The following is a 17,558-nucleotide window of genomic DNA, read 5'->3' on the forward strand; positions in this document are numbered from 1 at the left end:
AAGTCCAGGCGTCTAACCACCCCATGTCCTGTTCTTTGACGTAACCAGGCTAGAACCTTGTTACGCAAGGCTTCTTTGGATTCTTTGCCTTCGATCCTCTGGACATTGGTTATAATAAAGTTTCTATGATCCATTACGAAATCATGTAGATTTGCGTCCTTTATTTTTGGCATTTGTAGCTTATTCTGTTGTAGATTCCTAAAAAGGGTTCTCTTCAGTTTGGAGTTCAGATTTAATGGCTGACTTTCCTCTTTGTGTGCGATGTTCGACTCACGTCGCGGCATCGAGCGAGAACTTTCCAGTGGACCCGCTATTTTAGGAATAGGGACCTTTTCCTTACAGTCACTGACTGATCCAATAAGTTTGGATGTGTCCATATTACCACAATCGGTTTGGGACCCTTGGTCTGTTATTTCCTTTTGAATGGTGGCTTGACAAGAAACATTTACAAAGGAAAGCTGTGGCAAGACGCCTGTGCAGGTGGGCCCGAGTGTCTGGGAGGCTGTATTCACCATGGGCAGCCGTGAGCTAGAGGCCCAGTTGTTCAAAGCTTCTGCCAGTATGCCGAGGTCGAATGGGTCTTTACATGCCAGAAGTTCTTTGGCAATGTTAGCCATATGCTCGGCCCATTGGGAAGGACTAGTGGAAAGGCCTATGGGTTCCGATTGATATGGGTTAAACATAGCTCTCTCTTGAAGAGTGGAGGATTGTGTAGTTGCAGGGTTCTCCACTGTTGCTAAAAATGGTGCATCGGTAGACCATAGTGGCGTCGAATGGATTTCAGGGCCAGTTATTTCCATATTGATTTGAGGTACATGTGCCGTTTTTTTAGCAGGGGGTTTGCTATGCTTGCTAAGCACTCGCAATCTCCTGCGCTCACTGAGAGTTGCGACCTCCTGCACCCGATCCCTATTAGTAGTAGGGGATAAGGCCATGGTGTCTGCTGACCCCCTCAGGGCTTGCTTAGATATAAAATTAGCCCCCTGGTTCTTGGGGTCTATCATCCTGACCTCCTTGCGGGACAAACTATCGCTAGGCAGGCATCAAAAACATCCGAAAAGACAGGACCCTTACCACATCGGGAGGTGCCCTGCAGCCTCTCTGTTCCCAGTCCGCACACCACCACGTCCTCTCCGACAGTGCAGGGGTCTGCTGCAGCCGGCAAACAGGGCTGCCCGCAATGCCCCAGATGTGAGGTATGAGGTGGAGGTGGAAAACTGAATGTGGGGCGAGGTTGGGGGCGAGAGCAGGGGTGCTGCTCCGCAGGAAAACAGACCGCCGCCAAGGCGGCCGCCGCCGGCCCCTGCAGCGCACACAGCACAGCCGCCACCACCGCCAACGGAGGAGTGGAATATTAGAGAACATACCATAACATAAGACATGACTTAGGTTAATATCAGATACGCAGCTTAAGTCTGGAGCTGCATTATATGCCTGTTCTGTGGAAATTTCAGCCGCCTTAAATAGCGTGGACAGAGATAAGCTATGGGAAATGCTGAAAGATTGGCAAATTGACCCATCTCTGCTGTATTTTATTAAAGCTTTATACAGTTGGACGAGGTCAGAATTCGACTTTCCCAGGATGGGGAACTATCTAACCCGATTCCGACGATGAGCGGATTGAACCAGTGATGCGCTTTGGCACCCCTGATCTTCAATCTCTAATTGTCGCTACTCGCACACAGGCTGGGTTAAGTGATGAATTGTCCACCACAATATGGGAGCAAGGGCCTGGTCTGCATATCATACGCGGACAACGTTGTCGTCCTAGATAGAACCAAAATTGGATTACAGTGTTCTCTTCAGGCCCTTTCTGAATACGCTATCAATCTCGGCTTGAGACCAAGTATTAAGAAGATAAAAATCATGGTTTTCGGAAAAGGGGCACGAGCCAATAATACTTTTGGTTGGCGGCTAGGGCATGAAAAAGTGGAAATGACCCGAGATTATAGGTATCTAGGAATCACTATTAGGGAACATTTTTCTGGTACCTCTCTCTTAGAGGAGGCAACACAAAAAGTGTGGAACAAATAGCTCATACTAAAGAAGACGATTGACTCCCAAGGAGGGAGATGTATAGAAGCTAAGATCCTGGCATATAAGATCTCAATCGTTCCCACCATGCTCTATGTCCTTGAAGTCTTCCCATGGAAATGGGTAGTATCTTTGGGCAAGCTGGAGGGAAAGATTTTACGATCTATGCTAAAGTTTCCTCCTGGTACACCAATATAGGCAATCAGACTTGAATTAGGACACCCCTCCCTTTTTATGTCATGGTCATTGGCATCTTGTAACCTTTGGGCCAGGTTAAAATTTGAATCAGGGGGGCCGGATTCCCTACTGTAGAGGTGGAACAAAGTACCCCCATCCAAATCTCTGCCCCCATGTTGTCTTTATGTTGGGAACCAGAGATGATTACATGTGCAGTTCCAGTGAGAATGCCTGTATCACAAAGAACCTTCGAGACAAGGTACCCTTTGAGAAAACCCTATATAAATGCACAAAGAAATGGTGCCTTTCTGGCTGGGGTGCCGGAAGAAGTGTGCATTTGAACAAGAAGGAAGACTGGTGACGTCATACGAAGTAAGAATTGATGTGTCCAGAAGAGGTGTCAATAAAGAAAGAACACAGACATTCTATAGAAACTGAAGATGAGGTATTGAAGTTAAGCAGCATTTCGGGATTGAAATGAAGATGCTCGTGCAATGAACCACCAAATAAAATGCAAAGTAATTTTACACCTGTACAGATGCAGAAACGCAAGTAGGGAAAATAATTCATAAGGCTGGCTATATAGTGAATTAGATGCAGCGATGCGCCAATGTACACATATAGGAATGTACAGAACCTGGATATTCCACGATGCACTTTAGCATGGCTTGGAAACTTATAATGGAGAAGATTTCAGTGTGGCGTGGGTGGAATAAAAACTGATGGCGAAGGTGGATTTCGAGAAAGACTTGGCTGGCCCAGCACCAAGAAGACGAGGCCACGGTGAATTGGGCACCTGTCAAAAGGATACAAAGAACGTGAGAAAAGAACAAACTTTGGAGGCGTGGCTTGGAGCGCCATCGATGTGGTCGCTCCTCTGAAGCCGCCCGTGGGATGCCCGCCGCCGCCGTCGAATTCCGGTGGTTATAAGCGGGGTTCCGCGTCGCCAATGCCATCTACAGCGACCAGAACCGACATGGCACAACCTGGCCAAACATAACCTTCGACCGAGGAGGCGTTCTACCAGAACTCAGCGGCCGAACTTCTCCCCCGTCTTCAACCGAAGAAACCAAGATAGCCGCCAAGCCGGAACCCAGCAGCACACTCCGCACTCGGCGGTAGCGGGGCCCTAGAACTCTGGGGAGCTGGAGAGCTGGAGAGGGGAAGCGGCCTCTAGCAGAGAATCATCCGATTCATACCAAGGCGACCCAGACTAGGGCTTGGTTCCCGGCGCACACTCCGAGAGACCAGGAGAGTGGGCTTCCACCCCTCCCCCCGCTACGCAGAACGAGTCGGGACCCCCGCTCTACGACAGCCTATACCATCACAAAACCGCAAACGAGAAGCTCACAGAGGGACCTGGAACCCCCACCAGCGAGGGATCACCGATGGAGACCGGAGGAGGGGCGGGGAAGCAACAGAAGACGTGCTTTCATCCAGAGAGGCCTTGAACCTATGGGCCTCATCGTAGCGACATACCCCCCCCCTCGTGCAACAATCGGCCATCCTGCACTGTCCCCGACGGAGACCCTCCCCACACCAACGCTTCCTGGGGCACCCCTGCCCACTCGCCCAGATCTAGCCCAGAGCGAAGGTCGAGTGCGAGTTTCACCCCGAGTGCAGTCTCCCACCGCCATAGGCCTCGCTGCTACTCTCTTAATCAAGACCGCCTGATACGAGCAGCATGTCGAGGCAAACGAAGGTGAGCAAGGGCACAGATATCTCCGCCATGTTTACTGCACCGGAGAAACCCAAGAAACAGGATCCTCCTAAACTGACTCCACAGAAACCACAAGAAGACAGGGGCGCCCTCGCCACCAAAGGAGACCTGATAGCCTTCATGGCGGATATCAAATCGGAGTTTCGCGCCTGCCTTTCGGAACTCACCGCTAAAGTTGATCAAACGGATCAGAGGGTCACAGAAATCGAACAGAGGCTCGGAGAGATCGAGGACCATTCTCAGGACCACGCTACCACACTGGGGGAAGTGCAAAAATCCATCGATTCCATCCATCACAAATACGAGATCCTGGAGTTCAAACATGAAGACATTGAAAACAGGGCATGCCGCAATAACCTCCGCATTCGGGGCGTCCCATCCTCTATCCCCGACAACAAGCTAGCGGACTACGTGGGAAGCTTCTTTGAGGCCCTACTCCCGGACCTGGACAAATCCCAGCTCTTACTGGACCGGACCCACAGACTCCGCCCGCGCCGTGGGACAGATTCGGACCCCCCCCCCCCAGATGTTATTACCAGGGTCCACTTCTTCACGACTAAAGAGGCAATATCAGCGATCAGTCGCCAAGGAGATGAGATCACTTTTCAGAGCACTCCACTTCAAATATACCAGGACCTCTCACCACTTACTCTCCAGAAAAGAAGAGCACTTCGGCCTCTGACAGGGTTCCTTTAGGAGCAACAGATCCGTTACAGGTGGCTGTTTCCGACAGCTCTCCAGTTTACACATAATGGCACCCTACGCCGAATCAGCCACTTGGAAGACGCAGAGAAAATCTTACACCCAACCTCACCCCGAGATCCTTCCACGCCAAACCCAGAGGGGACCGAAGACTCTGGACCGCTTCCCTCTCCAAAGTCCAAACGCACCCCATGGTCGTCAACCCAGCGGAGCAACAGAAAGAGATGAACGGGGACGCTTCCACGATCCCAGGTTCCGACAGCAATTAAGCCTGGACACAGATGCCCCTACCTAAAGAAGGACCCGCCACCTAGATTTCGAGCTAAGGAACCTTGAACGCAGTGGCGGCGGGCCATACCCATGGTTCATACCCACTCCAAGAATACTTTCCATCCCTTGTTCCTTGGAAACCCACAGTACACGATACGTGATGGGACAGTTGGCCCTGTTGGCCATAGGTACGACCGTACTTACAATGTCGGTCTACCCCCTGTTAAAGTTGCGGCCCCCCGTTGGGGCTCTGCGTTAAAACCTCAAGTGCAGGATGATATCAAGAGATTCCCGAATAGACATGGCAGTTGAGCCACCGCCCCACGACACCCCCCTAACCCAAGGAAAGGAGAGTGAGTCTTCAGTGGACCTCCAGACGCTCCGGATCCTCTCCCTGAATGTTAATGGCCTGAACTCCCCTAACAAACGAAAGGCAATGCTACTGAAACTCCGGGACGAAGACGCAGCGATAGTCATGATGCAAGAGACCCACCTGCTGCCGGCAGATGTAACCCGTCTCCGATCCCGGTTATTCCCGCTCCAATTCTTCGCCTCTGGCGCAAACAAAAAAGGAGGTACGGCGATCCTCTTCAGGAAAGACTTGAACCCACAGATTCTGGAAACGAAAATATGCCCAGAAGGCCGATTTACAGCGGTCAAATGCCTCCTGATGGGAGACCTATATACCCTCATCTCAGTGTACGCCCCTAACACTGGACAGTCACACTTCTATGACTCCTTGGGCACATCTCTCGCTAGCTTTGTGGAGGGCCAAACAATTGTCGGTGGGGATTTCAATGGGGTTCCCGACCCTACCAAAGACCGATCACACCCCCCGACTCCAGGAGACTTCGCCCAAGCACTTAGCCTCCTCCGATTCTTCAGGACCCTGGAGATAATAGACTCATGGCGGGTGTTCCACCCTGACGAAAAAGATTTCTCCTTTTACTCTTTCGTCCATCGCACCTTTTCAAGGATCGACCTATTCCTGATCTCCCCGCAAACGTTCCCCTCAGTCAAAGAAGTCTCCATAGGCACAAGAGCGATATCCGACCACGCCCCAGTGCTCCTGGAACTCCGGGTTCATAACCCTAACCCCAATAACCCACGTAAATGGATGTTGTACGACCCAATCCTTAACGACATGGCCACCAGAGACAAGATCGCAACAGGAATAAGACATTTCTATAACGAAAACCCAGCCTCAGACACCTCATTAGCGAACAACTGGGACGCCATGAAGGCAGTAATCAGGGGCTCCCTGATAGCCCAAGGTGCGGCCTACCACCGAGACAGGCGTCAGACCCGGACGGCCCTAGAGAACGAGGCACTCCATAAGGAGAAAGGCTGGTCCCCCAAAACGCAACGGATCATTCGTACGGCACGGAAAAAACTGGAAGCCCACTATGCGGAACAAACCGCCCAACTAATGGCGAAGGCCAAACAGTCATACTACGCGAAGGGTAACAAGGCGACCAAATTCCTGGTGGCCAAACTAGCCAAGCAGAGACGCGTCAACGCAATCACGGGCCTGCTTCATTCCAATGGGGTCACACTATACTCAGAGCCCGAAAAGCAACGCCTCGCAATAGATTATTTGACCCAAATCATGAAGGCAACCCCACGAAACTTACCACAACAGAAGGAATACCTGCAGCAGGCAGCAGTGCCCCGGCTCTCCGACGCAGCGAGAGACGAACTGGAGGAGCCCATTACAGGGGAGGAAATTGAGGAGGCCATCAAATCACTTAAAACACGGGCCCCCGGCCCGGACGGCTTCTCAACCAGGTTTTACAAATTATTCAGAGCACAATTGACCCCCCACCTGGCTACCCTATTCAACTCCTTCAGGGAAACGGGAGCGGTGACCCCATCCATGCAGGAATCAACCACCATCCTCCTGCCTAAACCTGGAAAAGATCCAAGAAGCATAACATCCTACAGACCGATCGCACTTTTAAACATCGATGCGAACATATACTCAAAAATTCTAGCAACCCGCTTAAACCGCATCTTGCCGAAGATCATTCACCCCGACCAGGCAGGTTTCATCCTACACCGGACAGCAGGTGACAACATCCGGAGAACCCTGAACCTGGTGGACCTTGCCTCCCGGAGCTCCCAAAAACTAGTCTTGGTGGCTCTCGACGCAGCTAAGGCGTTTGATAGGGTGGATTGGACGTTCATGAGACACACCCTAGGGGCCTTCGGCTTCGGGCCAGCTTTCAAAACAATGGTTCTAGCCAACTATGATAGCCCTAAAACAAGCCTGAGGATCAACGGTCATAACTCAGCCCCAATCCCCTTATCATGCGGAACCCGGCAAGGCTGTCCACTGTCGCCCTTGCTCTTTGCACTCACCATGGAGCCCTTCGCACAAAAGATCAGGCAAAATGACCAAATCAAGGGCATACAAAGTGGCCCCATGCATCACAAACTCGCCCTATACGCGGATGACATTCTGCTCACGATCTCAGAGGCCCACTCATCTCTCAAACACGCGATACGTGAAATCGCCAGCTACGGCGAAGTCTCAGGCCTCACCATAAACTTCGATAAATCATCCGCCTTGGGTATTGGCCTTACCCCAGCAGAACGAGAACCATTGACTAAGATGTGCCCGATAACATGGGAAAAGAGTGCCAGCCCCTATCTAGGGGTCCACATCCCGGCTGATCCAAGGGACACGTACAAAGCCAATTTCCCCCGACTCTTTAAAGAACTGGAAGGCGACTTGAAGCGCTGGGAGACCCAAGAGATCTCACTGCTCGGGCGCATCACTGCATGCAAGATGAACCTCCTTCCGAGATTCCTATACGCCTGTGCCTCCCTACCAGTAGCAATCCCCACGCCAACTCTTCGAGGGATCCAGAGAAAAATGCTGAACTTTATCTGGAGAGGTAAGAAAGCGAGAATCCCTCTCAAAACTATGCTGGGGAGTTCCAAATTGGGAGGGCTGGGGGTGCCAGACTTGCAGGCCTACAGAGTGGCAGCCCAACTGGCCCAGGCCTGGCAAAATACGACAAACCACCCCAGATGGGTAGAGCTTGAACAATCACAGGCGCCCCTACCCCTACGATTTCTACCACACATCCCGCCCCCCCCTCAGGACCCAATGGGGAGAGCTCCTGCTATCAACCAAACACACCCTTAGCACCTGGGACTGGGCGCTAAAACGAAAGGGAGTGCCAAGAGGACTGAGCCCACGTTCCCCGGTCTTCCATAATCCAACGTTCGCACCGGGAACGAATCCTCGCAATTTTCGTAACTGGATCAAAGGCGGGCTGGAGACCATAGACCAGCTGTATACGGGGGGGAGACCTCTCACATTCGCCCAATGCAAGGAGAAATTCCAACTCCAGGAACGGGATGGATTCACATACATTCAACTACGCCACTGGTGCTCACATCCCCAAACTTTGCAAGCAGCGACACGCCCTCCTACTGCCCTAGAACTCACTCTGGGAGACCTTCCAACCGGTGGCAGAGTATCCACCCTATACAGGCGCTTCCTAAGCGACTTCCTGACCACAAGAACCCGCTGCATGGCCCAATGGGAGGCGGACCTGGGTCACCCGATAGAGGATCAAACCTGGGTTGACATATGGACCAGAACACACACCTCGTCCACCTGCATCACCAATAGGGAATGTGCGTACAAGATCACAGTGCGGTGGTACTATCCGCCCCTAAGACTTCACCATATGAACCCCCAGGTGGATCATTCTTGCTGGAGAGGATGCAGCCACCCAGGCTCCTTCTTCCACATGTGGTGGGTTTGCCCGAAGATCCAACCATTCTGGAAAGCTTTCCTAGGGTCCATCACACAAATTACCGGAACAACGATTCCCCTGGAACCAGAACCGGTTTTGCTGGGAGCGCCAATTCCCGGGACCTACCCACGCTCCGGACCCAGAGCGAAACTACTAACCCACTGCCTACTTGCAGGGAAAATGGTGGTGGCCCGAGCTTGGAAAACCCCGGAAGGCCCTCACATAGCCCAATGGTGGATCAAACTTTGGGACATTTTGGTAGCGGAGAAAGTGACGGCAGCGCAAGCGGGAACTCTTCATCGTTTCCAGAATATCTGGGCCCCAGTGCTTGAATTCGACCAGCGCTTCCCCGCCCTGACCTATAAACCTACCGGGGCCCGCTGGGTCTCAGGAGATCCCGGAGGAAGATACATAGACGCTGAGGCCCTATCTGAACAGCCCGGGAGGAAAGAGCCCGCCTACAAGGCCTAAGGGACAGTTGGACCAAGGGGAGGGGGGAGGGAGGAAACGCAGGGGGGGATAAAAGACTGGGGAGCAACATGCCTAAATAACCATTGCTTATAATGTTTGTACTTGTCATCCTGCCTTGATTTAAAATAAACAAAGTTTAAAAAAAAAAAGAACAAACTTTGTTAGAAGCAGTATGAAAAAACACTGAAGGCGTCAAGAGTTCATAATTTAATAGAATTAAATACTGCAAAAGGCTCAAAAGAGTGGTCCCTAAGTCACATGGTCGAGATCAAAATAGCTTGGGTCAAGCTACACCGAAACCAGGAGACAGAGCAATGCCACAATCCCTTTATTTCTCAGGCACAAGCAGCTTCTGCAAGGCCGAGTTCAAAGCATTAATTGACTGGTAGACTGTAGGAGTGATGATAGATGTTGGGCTAATTGGTGGGGAGGCAAGACAACACCAACCCTCCATGCACCTGGGATGGTAGCCTGCGTCTGCTAGCGTGGAATATTCCAGAGAGGTGCAAGTGTGCCAAACCAATGGTAGAGGGCCACGTAGTTAGGAGCCCTATAGTTTGTGTAACCAATTAGACGTTTTGTATTTAGTGATGATGAAGATGACCATTTATTTGGGATGGGCTTAGTAGCCCACTTGACTTAGACACCCAACGACAACCCTCGGCTATATAGAACGTATACCTAGAGCCAACCACCGTTACCTGTAAGTTTTTGTAGCTTGGCACGATGACGAATTTTGAGTATAAAAGTTATGTTTTTTCTAAATTGTGTTGAGATCGTGACTTGCAACGTCGGATGATGTCCTGTGTAACTCCATGTTTTAGATAATTGATATTAAAACAGAACCAACTTCCTGAATCGTTTTGATTATTAATGTTTGAGTAATTTCTGCATCCCGTCCACCACCAAGTATTACTGCCTCGTCTTAAAGGTCTCAGGTCTCTGAGTTCACTACTCTCACACTTCAGCACGCAAATAGATATCTAAAGAGTGAATGTTTGTTAACTTGGATACAAGGGTCAGGCGATACTTGGAGGACATTGGAGTGACCCCTATGCCGAAATCCTAGCTAGGATTCAACCTGGCAAGGAGCCCAGCTAATGCGAGGGCCTATGATACTGAACAGGCAATAAGCCATCTTAACACACTGAGGAAGTTTCGGAAGTACCCCCTTCAGGCTTTTGTTATGGGTAGTCCCAAAACTTACCTAACAAAAAGGCGATACCCGGCCTTGATTAGGTTTATTCTATCAGTAAGGCTCCAGACAATTCCGGTATTGGAAAATACAGGGGCGGGGATCGCACATGATAACAGGTTATGTAGATTATGTGGGAAAGATATTGAATCAGCCCGACATATGCTAACGTAATGTGATGACCTAGAAAGTCTTTATGCTCGCACATATGACAAATTCAAAAGGCCCTCCTCTAATCAGTTTTGGAGTTTCTTGTTTGGGGCGGAATCGCTTGTGCTTTCAGCGGCTGCAATGCATGTTTGGGAAATAGTTTTTAGAAAACTCACTGTAAGGGAAGAACAGCTGAGAAATTGACAGTGTATTTTATATGTGTAATATTGGTATGGCTTTCCGTTTTTTACGGTTGTCAATTTAATTTTATTGTTATTGTACTATCAATTTTACTGTGCATATTATGATAATGTGTATTTTTTATGTGTTATTTTTTAATTGGAATAGTGGGAAAGGTTGCAATGCAATCAAAGGCACTTTAAATTTTGAAAAAATTAAAATTCAAAGAAATGTGTTTCTTTTCTAATAATAATTTGTATTCATTTGCTTTGCAAACAATGACATAATATAAGAGCCTTGGTAAGACAACCATGCATAATCGAGCCGAATAACGTGCACATAGGTAGGTATGCAAGCATACATAGCCCATGCTATATGTCCCCTTTCATTCCCTCGCAAGCCCTAGTTCTGTTCATCTTCTAAACCTGAGTCTACTCTCCGACTTCCGCCCCGTTTGCTATTGGACCTTATGCTTCTCAGTTGGTCGGGCTGAAGTCCCCAATGGTATTTACGATCTCAAGGAAATGTCGTTCTGCGATACCTTTTTCTTCTCTGCAAGTCCCTGTGGATACCAAGTTCCGTAGACCTCCGTGTACAGGGCTATCTATAGCATTTAGAGTTCTCAGTCTACACACATCCTGACGGAGAGAACCATGGTTCTGCCATGAACTAGGAAACATAAGCAGAAACATAATAAAAAAAGTAACCAACCTAACTTTCAGGACAACTGTCTCCCATTCCCTAATGTGTTTCTAGCATTATGAGAAAGCATCACTGGGCACCAACCATGGAAAAGCAAAGAAGACGTCACTCCTTGCTCACTGCCTGGGGACAGGAGGACGAGATAAATGAAGAGCCAGTCACTGCTAAGCGCCTTAGAAGCGAGACAACTCAATACATATGCAAAGCATTGAAGCAGCTAGAGGAAGACTATGAGATGAAAGTAAACACCACGCCAGAAAGTTGCACCACAAGGGACCAAAAGAAGAATGCGACACAAGAGCAAATCCATCAGGTTATTCAGAAGCCCAGCAGCAATCTTTCATTTCAGAACTCAAGCGGCAGAAAGATCTGTAATCCGCTTCTCCTAGTAGAAAAACATTTAAGTGCAACACTTATCACCAGCACCAAACCAGTTTCAAGGCACTACACAAACACAACTAAAAAGATCACATGCAAAAAATAAACAAACAACACTCAATTAACCTACAACCGTAGCTTAAGGCACACATAAAGGAAAGACATGGAGCATGGTTTACAAATACGTTTTTCAATGGTAAAACACCATTCAAAAACACTTTGTAAATCAGGCCCAGACTGTTTTAATCTTTACTTGAAAGATTGTAGCGTAGAACAATTTCTGATAACACAGGAAGTGTGGTCCAAAGGCGGCAACCCTTAACATGTATTGTTCTGCCGCCATACCAAGCGTCGACAACTTTTCCCATCAGACACTATATCTCAGGGTTCGAGATGGGGCTGAGCCACATTAGAAAAGTAGCCATATCATCACAAAGGAGCAACTCCGAAGGCATCATTCAAGGTTCCGCACGGTTGGAGTGAGCTGCTGGAATTCTTCCGGCAACATACATTTCTTGGCCTTTTGAGTGTCTTTTTTATACAGTGATGAGTCTTGTTTACACTTGTTTATCTGTCGCTCCACTCTTTTCAATTCTGCCAATTCTGAGATAGACCAGTGCTAATTTGGAAGTGCTTAAGATTTAGTAGTTTGACGAATCAATGGCGCCAATTGATAAAGACGCTTTAAGATTAAATTATTAAAAACAGTTTGTTGTTTGTTTGTTTGTTTATTCATTTGTATTGCGCTCCAGACCCGGGGGTATCAGGGCGCAGAAGTCAGCTTAGTTACACAACAGATAAATTATACCATACAGATACATATATGAGATAAGCACAAGGAAAGCAGGTATCATAAATTATACATTGCAGGTGTGTACCTATGGTAGACACAGGTGGGTGAGGCTAAGTTGAAGGAGGAAGTGACAATGTTGGGGGCAACGAGAGGTGAACCCCATGGGGTCAACTGTGTTAGAGCATGGTGGCCTTATGTAAAGGACTGAAAACGGGGATGGGCAGAGGTTTAGAGATCAGTGGACTTCAGCCAGTTAGTGCAGTTGGATCTAAAGTTCTGGTATGATTGGTCTTCTCGGATTGAGGGTGGTAGAGAATTCCAAAGCTGGGCCGCTTTGATAGGAAAGCTGCTGCCTCCCACCTTAGATAGTTTGAATCTGGGGAGGTGGAGGCAGTTGATGTTGACTAGTCTGGAGGGTCTAGTGGATGCCCTTCTTTGGAATCTTTCTGATAGATAGCTGGCGCCAGCATTATTCGAAGATTTATGAGTAAGGGACGCAATTTTTAGCTTGATTTTGTCATTTGTAGAGAGGCAGTTATTCTGACGCCTGATTTCAGAAATATGATCTCTCCTAGCCATTCCGAGGGCCGCTCTAAGGGCAATGTTTTGTAGAGTTTGGATTTTCCTGATGACTGCTTTGTTGGAGCCAATGTATAGGGTGTTACAGTAGTCGAGTCTGGACAGGATGAGGGCTCTAGCCAGGATGATACAGCTATTGTTAGATAGGAAAGGTTTACCGGTTCTGATAAGTTTACAAATGTAAGCAGTAGTAGACGCCAAGGTGTTAACTTGTTTGGTGAAGGAGAGGGTTGAGTCAAGGTAGAATCCAAGTGTTTTCACCTTGTTGGCCACTTTGATGAGGTTGCCATCAATTGTGAAAGAGGTGTATTCAGATCCTAGTTTATTGAGGTTAGAGGAGGTACCCAGGATGATGATCTCTGTTTTATCATCATTCAGGCATAGACCATGAGTAGCCATCCATGCCTGGATGATGAGATAAACTCTATTCACCAAGGCCAAATCCTTAGCATAATCCCCTGAAAGTGGGAAGAACATCTGTGTGTCATCTGCATAGTTAGTGTAGGTGACACCGAGACTGACCAGATCATCGAAAAGGGGCTTAGTGAATATGTTATATAGCGTGGGAGAGACACAGGATCCCTTGGGTACACCGCAGGTAATGGGGATGGTGTCTGCAGCTGCTGAAGGAGAGAATACTCGCATAGTCCTCTCACTTAGAAATGACTCGATTTAGACTATGGCTTCCTTGGAAAAGTGAGCAGCTGAGTCTAGATGACTGCATAAGACCCCGTGGTCCACAAGGTCAAATGCAGCCGAGAGGTCAAGAAGGAGAAGGAGGGCTGATTTCCCTTTGTCCCTTATCTCGTCGACTTGGGTCTTCAGGTCAATGAGGGTGGTCTCTGTTCCGTGTTGTGGACGGAAACCAGAGTGGCGTGCTCCAAGGAGGTGGTGTAGTTCCAGGTACTTCTGGATTTCTAAGTAAGCAACCTTATCTAGAATTTTTACGAGAAAGGGTACGGCTGTGATAGGTCGGTAATTAGTAGGTAAAGATGGGTCAAGTGTTTGCTTTTTTAGTAAGGGGAGCACCCATGATTCTTTTAGGTTAGTAGGGATGGTGCCAGATGCAAAAGAGGCATTGATGAACTTGGAGACAAAGGGAGCTAGATCCCTTGCTGCATCCTTGATGAGCTGGGCTGGACAGTAAGTACATAGCCAGGTCATTGAGCTAAATCGCATGAGGATGAGATGCAAAGCGCATGCAAAGCTAAAGGTGTAATAGTGTTACCTTTTTTAACAAAACAGATAGTGCATTTGATGCCACTTCAGCCTTCCTTACAATAACACAAGAAAGTGTTGTTAATCAATCCATGGTCCAACCAAAAAGATGGTGAGAAAGTGGTAGAGAAAAGTGGTCTGCAGTGGTTGGAGTCTTTTTTTGCTGGCTACTACTGGAGGCGGGCCACCAGAAGAACACATACTGCAGAAGCCTTCTTGTAGCCATTTGGTCCACAGAACGTGGAGCAGAAAGTAGTAGAGAAAGGTGGTCTGCGGTGATCAGCGGGAGTTGGGGAAAGACGCTCCCCCCCAACAAGTAAGTGCTGCAGTGGAAAGGCCGACTGACTGACTGGAGATTTTCCTCCTTCCCCGACCTGCTTCCTCAGCCTTATCTCTCTATTCTTGGGCTTGAGGCAGTGATTGCGGGGTTGTATTCCCATTGAGTCACCTGAAAGATTTTATTTTACACAGAGGGGGGCGTTTTGTCTGTATTGGCTTTACCCTGAGACTTGCCCCTTCACCATTAACCAGATGGGTTCCAAGAAAACTAGATATGGACTTCGAAGCACCTCGACTTTAATAGGGAAATAGGGGCATAGCCCGGCCCTCAGGCACGGGGACATTTTTGGTCTGCCACGAGCCAAGAAAGGTAAAAAAGGATTCAACGGGACTGGGCAAACAAACAAAAATCAAGGGCTACTTTAACAAAGCATTTGTTCTCCCTTCACAGTGCAAAGAAACTCTGATTCCCCCGCCTATACCGGTTGCACCCAGTGGGAACCCTCAGATGACATGACACAGCCCCTCCCTTGGCCAATACTTTCACGATAGACAACAATGGATCTCTCCTGAACCTCTGTGAAAATATTAGAAGGAAATCCTTGGGCTTAGACGTTCCGACACAAACTCAAATTCAAGCTACCAAGTTGTCCTGTACTCCAGATTTAGAAAAATGTGCTTCTACGTTCAATGGTGTTGATGAAGACAGTGAATCGGAAATGGACACAACCTACAGTGATGATCTGGATTCTGGTGAGGGTGAAGGTGGTCCCTTGCAGGCATCCAATCCATCGAATCGAAATTGGAAGCCCTTCTGCTGTTAGTTGCCAAACTGGCAGAAAATCAATCAAATACCAGTTCCCTCTTAGAAATTATTATGCAGAGGATAGTTGCTGGTGAACATTTGCAACAAAAAAAAGAGTTCTGTTTCAACTAATGTGGGCAGGCAACCGACTGTGGCACCCAAAGCACATGGGAGCAAGATGGTTAAAGTCAGTTGCCCCCTGGCGGGGCCTTCTGGGGCGAAACCCAGCAGGTTATCACAAGAGACAGAAAGAGAAAAGGACACAGTGAATATTGTGGCTCACTCGGAGGCTGATGCCCTTGAGGCACTTTATGCTGAGATGGCAATGTTAAACAGCCTGCCGGATATGATCCATATCAATGATCATAACAGCCACACTTCTATTACCTGCACATGTGCGGGCACTCAGCAGGTCAGCACTCAACACCCTGACCTTACAAACAATCCGAGCCTCCCTTCAGTCTCTGGATACTACACCATAACCAAGGAAATGGGTCAAGGTTCGCCAAGGCAGGTACGGTTACGTGCCCCTTAGATGAAAGGGCCACGGTATGTAATGGGAAGGGGAAGGAGGGCTGTTCTATGCAGAGAGTGCCTCATAAAGAACATCATTTTGGCACTAAGGGAAACTTTGGAAATACTGGTAAAATTCTGCACACCACTATTGCCTCTATGATGCCAGCCATAGAATAATAAACTGGATAGTGGTGGCAGAGGTCTGGATACGGTTAAAGGAGTGCGTTGAGTGTGGACAAGCCAGGATATGATATGATATGACATTTATAACGCGCCTATACACAAGTGTTTCAAGGCGCAACGAGGCAAGGGAGGGGGAACAGGGGGAAGACAGACAACGATCCTACTAGGCCAGGGGCCTCATTACGAGGCTGGCGCTCCCGTAATGAAGGGTGCCGGTACGGGACCGGCACCCTTCATTACGGGACGCCCTATTACGAGGTTCCCTTGCGGGACCCGTAAGGACGCCTAGGGACCAGGGAGCTAATAACGGGCCCGTTATTAACATGCCCATTATCAGCTCCCTCCCCATCCCCATTGAGCCCTATTGAGGGGTCAATGGGAATGGTGATGGGTTTTTCCAATGAGGACCTACCGGGTCCTCCAAGGTTGGAATGGCCCGGTAAGTCCACATTGGAGGAACCCGGTACTGGAACCCGGTATGGAGGCAGCCATACTCGTAATGAGGCCCCAGGCGTCATTCAGATCGCGCAAGTGCAAGGGAAGGGGGAAAAGAAAAGTGTGGGGGGGAGGGGAAAGTGCAGTACCTGGGATAATAATAATAATAATAACATAAAATAAATAAAGAACGGCCAGCTGGTGGCAAGTGCAGGGCGAGTGCAGACATAAGTACTGGTTAGGGGACTGTAGGGATACAGAAAACAGTCCCCAGGGGCAGGGTTTGCCAGGAAGGCAGCGCAAGCGTGCAACTGGCAGGGCTTGGGCCCGAGATCAGATGGGTGACCAGGTAACCCGTGCAGTCTCAGTATCAGCAAGGACTTCAGCAGGGGAGAGGGGGAGAAAAAGCAGAAGCAAAGAGGAAGGTTTTTAGGTGCTTCCGGAACCGAAGATGTGTTAGGGAGAATTCTCTGTTTAGGCTGAATTTCCTAACCTAGTGAGTCCCCCAGCAGCTTTGCTGGATTTTTGGGGTTTATTTATTTCTCCTGCCAAGAGTGAGACTCTTTTACCCTCACTCTTGGGCATGATTTGAGTTTGTTTCTTTGAATCTAGATGTGTTTAATGGGCTATGGGGTCTTTTACTCCATAGGGCTTCATGTGTTTTTGTGATGTGTGTTACACAGCACCCTCCGTGCAGTAACACAGGGGTGTCATAGTGACCCCCCAGTATAGACTCAATACCCTAGGACTGACTACTGTCTCCCAGGGCATGTAAAGTCACCATTGACTTTACTAGTCTTAAATTCTGAACAGAACCAGTACAAACCATCATATTGTGGACGTACTGGCTGGGGCAATTCAATTGCCCCGGGGTCTGTTAGTCGAGGGGGCACGTCTTCGCCCCCCCTGATCGAGTTTTGGCTGGTGGCAGTGGATACTACTTTTTATATTCAACCGCGAATATTTTCCTATGGGATTTCCCATTGTTTTAGGCTACT

The 17,558-nt window shown here is 48.7% G+C and overlaps 1 protein-coding gene across 1 annotated transcript in view; it reads right to left on the reverse strand.

Annotated features, from left to right (window-relative positions):
- Positions 1 to 17,558, reverse strand: part of LOC138498392 (uncharacterized) — an 85,574-nt gene that overhangs the window by 38,895 nt on the left and 29,121 nt on the right. The window lies entirely within an intron of this gene.

The sequence above is a fragment of the Ambystoma mexicanum genome, chromosome 5q (assembly GCF_040938575.1).
Source record: "Ambystoma mexicanum isolate Mex_15411 chromosome 5q, UKY_AmexF1_1, whole genome shotgun sequence".
Taxonomy (NCBI): domain Eukaryota; kingdom Metazoa; phylum Chordata; class Amphibia; order Caudata; family Ambystomatidae; genus Ambystoma; species Ambystoma mexicanum.